This window comes from Chiloscyllium plagiosum, unplaced genomic scaffold (genome assembly GCF_037043375.1).
Source record: "Chiloscyllium plagiosum isolate Xiang-an unplaced genomic scaffold, Cpla_swu_hap1 HiC_scaffold_33, whole genome shotgun sequence".
Lineage (NCBI taxonomy): Eukaryota > Metazoa > Chordata > Chondrichthyes > Orectolobiformes > Hemiscylliidae > Chiloscyllium > Chiloscyllium plagiosum.
Genome location: NW_028270171.1, coordinates 21949012 through 21958662, shown reverse-complemented (window position 1 = coordinate 21958662; position 9651 = coordinate 21949012).

The window sequence follows — 9651 nt, the reverse complement described above, 5'->3', positions numbered from 1 at the left end:
CGATTGTCTTTCATCTTTGGAACACAGACAAACTCTTAACCTCACACCTTTAATGCACTCTCTGAGCTGAGATGACACCCTTGTTTTTATAAAACCTTAAGTTATCTCGGGAAAATGGGTCGGTCTGGGTAGTTGGGCTTGTGGATCCTGGGGAGCATGTAGAACCAGGCAGTGCGAGGAGACCACCGGAGGCAATGAGGGCACAGACAATGTGAGTGATTTTAGCCTGATGGGTCGCGGTGAAGTCAAGGGGGAGGGAGGATGTGGTGCCAGAGAGTTGGCGTTCAGCGTCTGCGATAAAGCCTTTGTCAGCAGGTTTGACGGTGAAACGGGGATTAGTGTGGAGAGAGTGGAGCGCTGCACGTTTGGAGGGGGTGAGGTTGGAGTGGGTGAGGATGGTGGAGAAATTGAGGTGGCCAATGTCACTTCGGCAGTCAGCAATGAAGAGGTCTAGGGTGGGCATGAGGCCGGCAGGGGATGACCAAGTGGAGGAGGAAGGTTGGAGGTGGGAGAAAGGGTCCTCAGAGGGAGATTTGTCAAAGAAGAAGACACAAGGGCAGAGGTGGCAGAAGAGGAGCTCCACGTTGTGGCGGGTGTGGAATTTGTTGAGGTGGGAGCTCAGGGGCATGAACGTGAGCCCTTTCCTGAGGATGGACCGTTCGGCCTCATCCCCGCGTTTGAGGTCAGGGGAGGATAATGAATATGCGACAAAACTCCGTGGAGGGTTTTGGGGGGTCCCCAGGAATCTGAAGGATGTATCCCTCTTTGACATTCAGTCCCGCCTCCAAATCTCTAACCCCGCCTTCCAAACCATAGCTCCGCCCATCGGCTCCGAGCCGCGGGCCAAATCTGTCATCTCTGCCCCGCCCCTTTATTATGCAGCCACGTGCTCAACCCAATATTTTCGCCTGTCAAGCCCAATTCCCACCTCTAAGCCTTTAGCCACACCTCCGTGTTTCTAGCCCCGCCCCTGTGTATCGAGTACCGCCCCATTAACCAGGGGCTCGCTCCAGTATCTCTGCTCCCGTCCCACATTCCCCAGCCCCGCCCATGTGCCACGAGCCCCGCCCCGCTCCAGTATCTCTTGATCCGCCTTAGTGTCTCCAGCTCCGCCCCAGTGTCTCCAGCTCCGCCCCAGTGTCTCCAGCTCCGCCCCAATGTCTGTAGCTCCGCCCCAGTGTCTGTAGCTTCGCACCAGTACCTGTAGCTCCGCCCCAGTGTCTCCAGCTCCGCCCCAGTGCCTGTAGCTCCGCCCCAGTGTCTCCAGCTCCGCCCGTGTCTCCAGCTCCGCCCCAGTGTCTGTAGCTCCGCCCCAGTGTCTGTAGCTCCGCCCCAGTGTCTGTATCTCCGCCCCAGTGTCTGTAGCTCCGCCCCAGTGTCTGTAGCTCCGCCCCAGTGTCTGAAGCTCCGCCCCAGTGTCTCCAGCTCCGCCCCAGTGCCTGTAGCTCCGCCCCAGTGTCTCCAGCTCCGCCCGTGTCTCCAGCTCCGCCCCAGTGTCTGTAGCTCCGCCCCAGTGTCTGTAGCTCCGCCCCAGTGTCTGTATCTCCGCCCCAGTGTCTGTAGCTCCGCCCCAGTGTCTGTAGCTCCGCCCCAGTGTCTGAAGCTCCGCCCCAGTGTCTCCAGCTCCGCCCCAGGGTCTGTAGCTCCGCCCCAGTGTCTGAAGCTCCGCCCCAGTGTTTCCAGCTCCGCCCCAGTGTCTGTAGCTCCGCCCCAGTGACTCCAGCTCCGCCCCAGTGATTCCAGCTCCGCCCCAGTGGTTCCAGCTCCGCCCCAGTGCCTGTAGCTCCACCCCAGTGTCTCCAGCTCCGCCCCAATGCCTGTAGCTCCGCCCCAGTACCTGAAGCCGCCCCAGTGCCTGTAGCTCCGCCCAGTGCCTGAAGCTCCGCCCCAGTGTTTCCAGCTCCGCCCCAGTGCCTGTAGCTCCACCCCGGTGTCTCCAGCTCCGCCCCAATGCCTGTAGCTCCGCCCCAGTACCTGAAGCCGCCCCAGTGCCTGTAGCTCCGCCCAGTGCCTGAAGCTCCGCCCCAGTGTCTCCAGCCCCGCTCCTGTGTCTCGAGCCCCGTCCCAGTACCTTTAGCCCCGCCCCGATTTCTAGCCCCGCCCTGCGCCGCTCTCCCCGCTCCGGGAACCGTGGCCAGGCCCGTTCTCTAGCCCCGCCCCCCGTGTCTCTAGCCCCGCCCCGAGCCTCTAGCCCCGCCCCTGCGCTCTGGTCCCGCCCTTCACTAAAAGCAGGAAGTGTGGCTGCTGGGAATGTGAAATAAAACCAGAAAGTGCTGGAGAAGCTCAGCAGCGCTGGCTGCATCTGTGGAGAGAGAAACAGAGGTAATTTTATCAGGCCCTGAATTTGACAAAACCTGTTTGGGAACACTTGTTCTGATGAACCATCAACTCTGCTTCTCTCTCCACAGGTGCTGCCTGACCTGCTGAGCTTCTCCAACAATTTCCGTTTTAGCTCCTGATTTCCAGCATCCCTTGTTTTTCTTTGTTAGGATTATGGGATCAGCCATGATCCTATTGAATGGCCGAACAGCCTGCTTCCTGTTGCTATTTCTTACGGAATCCATACCTCCCGGCTCAGAGGCAGGGGCACTACCACAGTGCCACAAAGGCCCTCAGGCTCTGCACTGTAGCCTATCCAGTTTGATCCAATGGTGACCCTAGCTGGTCTTTGACCTCAAGTTAACTTTTCTGCCCTGTTCCCCTAGATCTGAAGCAACCATATTAGAAAATGATGGTTATTTTTACTAATAAACATGAATTAATCACGGCGTTTCATGCAATTAGTGACCAAAATGTGCTGTGCACCAAACCAACAATGGAATAGACTTGAGAAACTGGCACCATACCTCCATCTGATGGCTACAAATGCAATTACATATCATCGCCAGTGACAGGAGGCGAGAGAGAGGCAGGGAAAACTGTCCCAGCTCCAGGAAAGTATGCAGAACCTGCTCCAGCTGCAGACGATGGGGGTCGGTGTCACGGAGGACCTCAAGGAGGTGAAGGGCAACAAGCCTCGCTCTTTGCCTCGGAGGCCTCCAAGATAATCTTCCGATCCAGGGTCCGCTCGGTGGAGCAGGACGAGACGTGCTCACATTTCTTCTTTCAGAAGGTGCACAAAGAGAGCTCTGTGCTCAGCAGCCTGAAGGAAGAAGATGGCTCGATAACGTCATCTCAGGCTGACGTCATGAGGATCAGTAAATCCTTCTACGCCAGTCTGTAGACGCGAAGCCGACCGACAGCGCGGCCTCCCAGTCGTTCCTGTCCTCTATCACGGAGGTCTTAGACGACAGAACACGAGAGAGGCTGGACCAGCCGCTATCTCTGGACGAGCTGACCAAGGCCCTCGAGTCCTTCGAAAAGAATAAAACTCCCGGAAGCGACGGCTTACCGGTCGAGCTCTATTCCGCTCTGTGGGACCTGATTGGCCAGGACCTGCTGGAGGTGTATGTCAGTATGCTTTGGGCAGGTACCATGAGTGAATCCATGAGGAAAGGCATCATCACCCTCATCTACAAGCGGAAGGGGGAGAGGGAGGAACTCAAAAATTGGAGACCAATCTCACTGTTGAATGCAGATTACAAAATTCTGTCAAAGGTAATCGCCAACCGGGTCAGGTCTGCTCTAGGGTCGGTGATTCACCCTGACCAAACCTGTGCTGTGCCGGGCAGGAAGATCGCTGAGAGTCTCGCACTCCTCAGGGATACGATCGCCTACGTGCAGGACAGAGGGTTGGACACCTGCCTGATCAGCCTGGACCAGGAGAAAGCCTTTGATAGGATATCACACAGGTATATGAGATGTTCTCAAAGTTTGTGCGAAGATTTGTACTCGGGTGCTTGTTGTGGTTCTGTTCGCCGAGCTGGAAGTTTTTGTTGCAAACGTTTCGTCCCCTGGCTAGGCTGACTTCCTGTTTGTCCTATATAGTGTTTTGTGCAGTCCTTGCAGCTAACAATCTGCATACATGAACATCAACTAGCCACGAAACGACACGACCAGCTATCCTTAGTAGCCACACACGCAGACAACAAGCAACATGAATTCGACTGGGACAACACTACTATCATAGGGCAAGCCAGACAGAGAACAGCCAGGGAATTCCTAGAGGCATGGCATTCATCCACAAACTCCATCAACAAACACGTCGACTTGGACCCAATATACCAACCACCACAGCGGACAGCTGAAACTGACAACCGGAAGTGGCAGGGACAGGCCACTATAAATGCCGGAGGAAACACCACAGAAGCACTTCACAGGAGGCTCCCAAGCACTGAGGATGTCGCCTAGCCAGAGATGTTCTCTCCAAAATGGGCTTTGGGGAGGGAATCTGCAATTGGATCAGACTGCTCTACACCAACATTGTCAGTGCAGTCTCAATCAATGGGTGGGAATCAGATAGCTTCCCAGTCAGATCTGGAGTCAGGCAGGGCTGCCCCCTCTCTTCTGCCTTATTTGTGTGCGGCCTCGCTGCCGCGGAACGCTCCGAGTAGTTGGACCGTTCCGTATCACCTGTCCTTCGTGGAGAAGTTTATAAAGAAAAACACCTTTGACCACAAGTCCATCAGGAAGTGGTCAGCACGTAGTGTCCTCGAGACCCTTCGGGAAAAGGAGAGGGCGGATCCTATCGAGCGGTTCCCTGAGCAGACTGTCAAAGCCATTTGGCAGAATGCCTCATCGCCAGAACTTTCCAACAAGCACCAAGACATGGCTTGGCTGGTGGTGAGAAGGGCTCTGCCTGTGAGATCCTTTATGCACGCCCGGACTCTCAGCCGCACCGCACGCTGCCCTCGAAGCGGCTGCGGGGGGGACGAGACTGTCACACACCTCCTTCTGGAATGTGCCTATGCAGAGGAAGTCTGGAGAGGAATGTAGTGGTGTTTGTCGAGGTTCGTCCCGAGCAGTGCCATGACGCGGGACTCCGTGCTCTACGGCCTGTTCCTGTTCCCCGGGACGCACACCGAGACGAACATCAACTGTGCCTGGAGGATCATCAACTCGGTGAAGGACGCTCTCTGGGTGGTCCGAAACCTGCTGATCTTCCAGCTGAAGGAGTTGACCCCGACTGAGTGCTGCAGACTGGCACATTCTAAGGTCCAGGACTACGTGTTGAGGGACGCGCTGAAGCTTGGGGCAGCTGCCGCCAAGGCGCGGTGGGGAAAGACCACTGTGTAAAGTCTGCCTGCCTAACGAAGAACAGGGGGCCCATGCAGTCATTTAGGCTCTGCTGACGCCTCAGCTAATTATATGGGCATATGATTGATAATCGTACTGACCTGTATATACAAATGATCTCTGCATGCAAAGAAATGGAATGTTTACATATGTATGGCATGACCAATTGTACAGATCATCAAAATATTTTATGAATAAAGTATATTTTTGAAATTTAAAAAAAAATTGAATCCAGGTCTCTGGTGCTGTGAGACAGCAGTGCTAACTACTGAGCCACCGTGCCACCCTACTTGGAGAGAAATGCCAGAAATCTCTAAATGCACAGTGTATGGACCAGAGGCAGCAGTTGGAAATCAGAGACAGCAGCTTTAGCGACAGCAGTGGGGTGATGGCATTCTGGGCTTCATTCGAACCAGAACATAGAATTTGTCGTTTGGAATTGAGCCCAACGTAGGTAGTGCAAGCAGTGAGGGAAGTCTCCTGGTCTCCACAACCTCAAGAAAAGACAGCTGAGGCGTCCCAGAGAGCAAGCTAAGCACAGGAGATTGGGTCCCCATTATGGCTAAGCACTCAGGAAAGATTGTTGAACTTTTAACTTCTTTCTTTTTTTAGTTTATATTAAGAAGTACTTTCATCTTTCTCCTTATACTACAATGGGTCTGTAATGCTTTACTTCTTAACTTTTTTTCTTTTAGTACTTTGTACCTTTGGGCAGACTAAGTGGTATTATTGCTGGACTGTTAATCCAAAAACCCATCTTGAATTAGAATTAGATTCCCTACAGCGTGGAAACAGGCCCCTCAGCCCAACAAGTCCACACCGACCCTCCGAAGAGTAACCCACCCCCCTATATTTACCCTTGATTAATGCACCTAGCCTACACATCCCTGACCACTATGGGCAATTTAGCATGGTCTACCCTGCATAGCTTTGTGATTATGGGAAGAAACTGGAGCACCCGGAGGAAACCCACGCAGACACAGGGAGAATGTGCAAACTCCAGACAGACAGTCGTCTGAGGCTGGAATCGAACCCGAGTCCCTGGCACTGTGAGGCAGCAGTGCTAACCACTGAGCCACCGTGCTGTGGATGCAGGCTTGAATCCTGCCACAGCAGATGGTGGAATTTGAATTCGATAAAAAAAATCTGGAATTAAGAGTCTAATGATGACCATGACTCCATTGTGGATTGTCAGGAAAATCCATTCGGTTTAGGGAGGGAAACCTATTGGGCCTACGTGTAACTCCAGACCCACAGATATGTGGTTGACAATTAACCGCCCTCTGGGCAATTAGGGATGGGTAATGAATGCCAACTTAGCCAGTGATGCCTACATGCCAGGAATGAATGAATAAAAACTTAAGATTTTTTTTGTACCCAGGTACCTTTGTTCCTGAGATGGCTCAGTGTGTGGCAACATGAAACACTTTTCATTGTACTCCTGTACTTGAGTACACATGATGAAAAACTTAGATTTAAATTTAAATCAAAGACTTCCCAAAGATCCAAGGAAGTGTTGTTAGTATCGAGTTGGAAGTGATTGTGCTATAAATTATCCTCTTCTAAAATGAAAGAAAGTTGGTCTCAAGAATAGTTGATCTACATTCCTAACTGGATGCAAGGTTAATGTGTTTCCCTTATGCCATGGGGAAGAGGGCAGAAGAAGCCAATTTTGAGATCAGTAACAATCAGTAACACAGCCAGACGACAGAGGTCAGCAAAGTTTAGAATTAGCTTTATTATCATATGTACTCACTTGAGTACAGAGAACGTTTACAAGGGTGCCACCTTAGATACAAAGGTATCTAGGCCCAGAATCTTAGCTACAAAGCGGAAAAATAAGGAAAATGAAGTTCAACCTTATAGTCCTCTTACTAAAAAGTAGAAAAACAAAGAAATACAGAGTTAAAAATCACACAACACCAGGTTATAGTCCAACAGGGTTAATTGGAAGCATTAGCTTTCGGAGCACCGCTCCTTCTCTGAAAGCTAGTGCTTCCAATTAAACCTGTTGGACTATAACCTGGTGTTGTGTGATTTTTAAATTTGTCCACCCCAGTCCAACTCCGGCATCTCCAAATCATGACTACAAAAGGAATTCAGCTAACAGTTCAACACCACAGACCATAAGCGCCTGGCCATGCTGGGCTCACACTTCTTACACGGGCCTGACCTTGTCCTCTCTGGTTTGACTTAATCCCCCCACCCCCACCCTAGGGGCAGCCTGCTCCGGGAAGTGAAGAACTGGCTTGGTTTTGCGAGCCCCCACAGCCGGACGTGATAGGGAGACAGTTCACCAGCGGAACACAGGCATCCTGCAGCTGTTTAGATTAGATTACTTACAGTGTGGAAACAGGCCCTTCGGCCCAACAGGTCCACACCGACCCGCCGAAGCGCACCCACCCAGACCCCTTCCCTTACATTTACCCTTTACCTTACACTACGGGCAATTTAGCATGGCCAATTCACCTGACCTGCACATTTTTGGACTGTGGGAGGAAACCGGAGCACCCGGAGGAAACCCACGCAGACACGGGGAGAACGTGCAAACTCCACACAGTCAGTCGCCTGAGGCGGGAATTGAACCCGGGTCTCTGGCGCTGTGAGACAGCAGTGCTAACCACTGTGCCACCATGCCACCCACGCTATTTAAGGATTGATCATCCTGGCATAGAATCATAAAGTCATAGAGATGTACAGCACAGAAACAGACCCTTCTGTCCAACTCGTCCATGCTGACCAGATATCCCATGCACAGTGGAAGATGAAGAAACAGATTTTGCTGCTGCTGGTGGATTCTGAAAACTGAGGAATGCTCTGAGAGACGGTCTGTCTGAGTTACTATTTGATGAAATGGTATTTGGAAACATTTCAAGTTAGAAGCATCTGTCCTATTTATTAAAACTAGAGGGCATAGAGTTAAAGGGAGAAGGGAAAGATACAAGAGGATCCTGAGGGGCAATTATTTCACACACAAGGTGGTGAATGTCTGAAATGGGCTGACAGAGGTAGTGGTGGAGGCGAGTACGATTTTGTCCTTTAAGAAACATTTGGACAGCCTTGCTATTTGCAATCCCAGACAGAAATTACATTAAAATAAACCAAAGAACTATGGATGTTGGAGATCTGGAACAAAACCAGGATATCTGAAGATGGGTCACTGGATTCAGACATTAACTCTGCTTTCTCTGCACAGATGCTGCCAGACCTGCTGAATTTCGTCAGTGATTTCTGTTTCTGGACAGGTACATTTGGATAGGTATTGAGGGATATTTATCAAACAGAGGAAAATGGGACTAGTTTATTTCTGAAAACTGAGGAAGACAGGATCGTTTGAAGGGCCAGTTTCTATGCTGTAGATCTCTACGACTCTATAAAAGGACTGTAATTCTGTGGAGAGTGCAGTGTGTGATAAGTTAAGACAGGAATGTTTATTTCAGATATTTTAAGTACAAGCTACCTGTAATAGTTAAATAACATTTGCTTCATTATGATTTTATCATTTGTTGCAGTAAAAATCTTAAAATATAAAGTATTGCTGTGTTATCTGTTTCAGCTTTTACCTACTTTGAACATGATCGGTTTCTCTGCGGAATAGAACATAGTCCTGAATGGTAATAGTGGGAGACATTCCAGGTCTAGCAGTACAGGTTTGGAACTCTTTTAGAGATTTGGACAACTCATGTTTGTGGAATGCTTTACTGCAGAGGCTGTTGAGATTCAGTCATTAAGTATATTCAGGGCAGAGACAGAAAGATCTTTAATCAATAAAGGAATAATGGTTATGTGGAAAAGGCAGAAAGTGGAGTTAAGGATTATCAGCTCAGCCACGATCTCATAAAATGGCAGAGCAGACTCGATGGGCTGAGTGGCCTACATCTGCTCATATGTCTAATGGTCTCATGACTTTAACTTGCAGCAGGTTGCACAACCTATTGAGCTACATTGTGCTCACTGACCTACACTGCGTTTTGGTCAAGCAACAACTCGATTTTAAAATTCTCATCTTTGTTTTCAAATACCTCCATGGCCTCACCCTTCCCTATCTCTGCAATCCCTTCCCATTCCATTTTGAATAAATGCAAGTTATTGCAATTTGGTAAAACAAACAAGGGCAGGACTTATACAATTAGAAGTATAGCCTTCGGTAGTGTTGTAGAATAGGGAGACCTAGAGGTTCAGGTACATAATTCTTTGAAGTTTGCACCATAGGTAGACAGGGTGGTTAAGAAGATGATTAAAATACCTGCTTTCATTGCTCAGACCATAGAGTATTTGGAGCTGGGACATAATGTTGAGGTTGTACAGGACGTTGGTGAGGTCTCTTCTATGTCCAGTTCTGGTCGGCCTGTTATAAGAAGGATATTATTAAACAAGAGAGGGTTCTGAAATGAGTTCCCAGGATGTTGCCGGGGGGGGGGGGGGTTTGAGTTATAAGGCAAAAGTGAGGACTGCAGATGCTGGAAATCAGAGTCT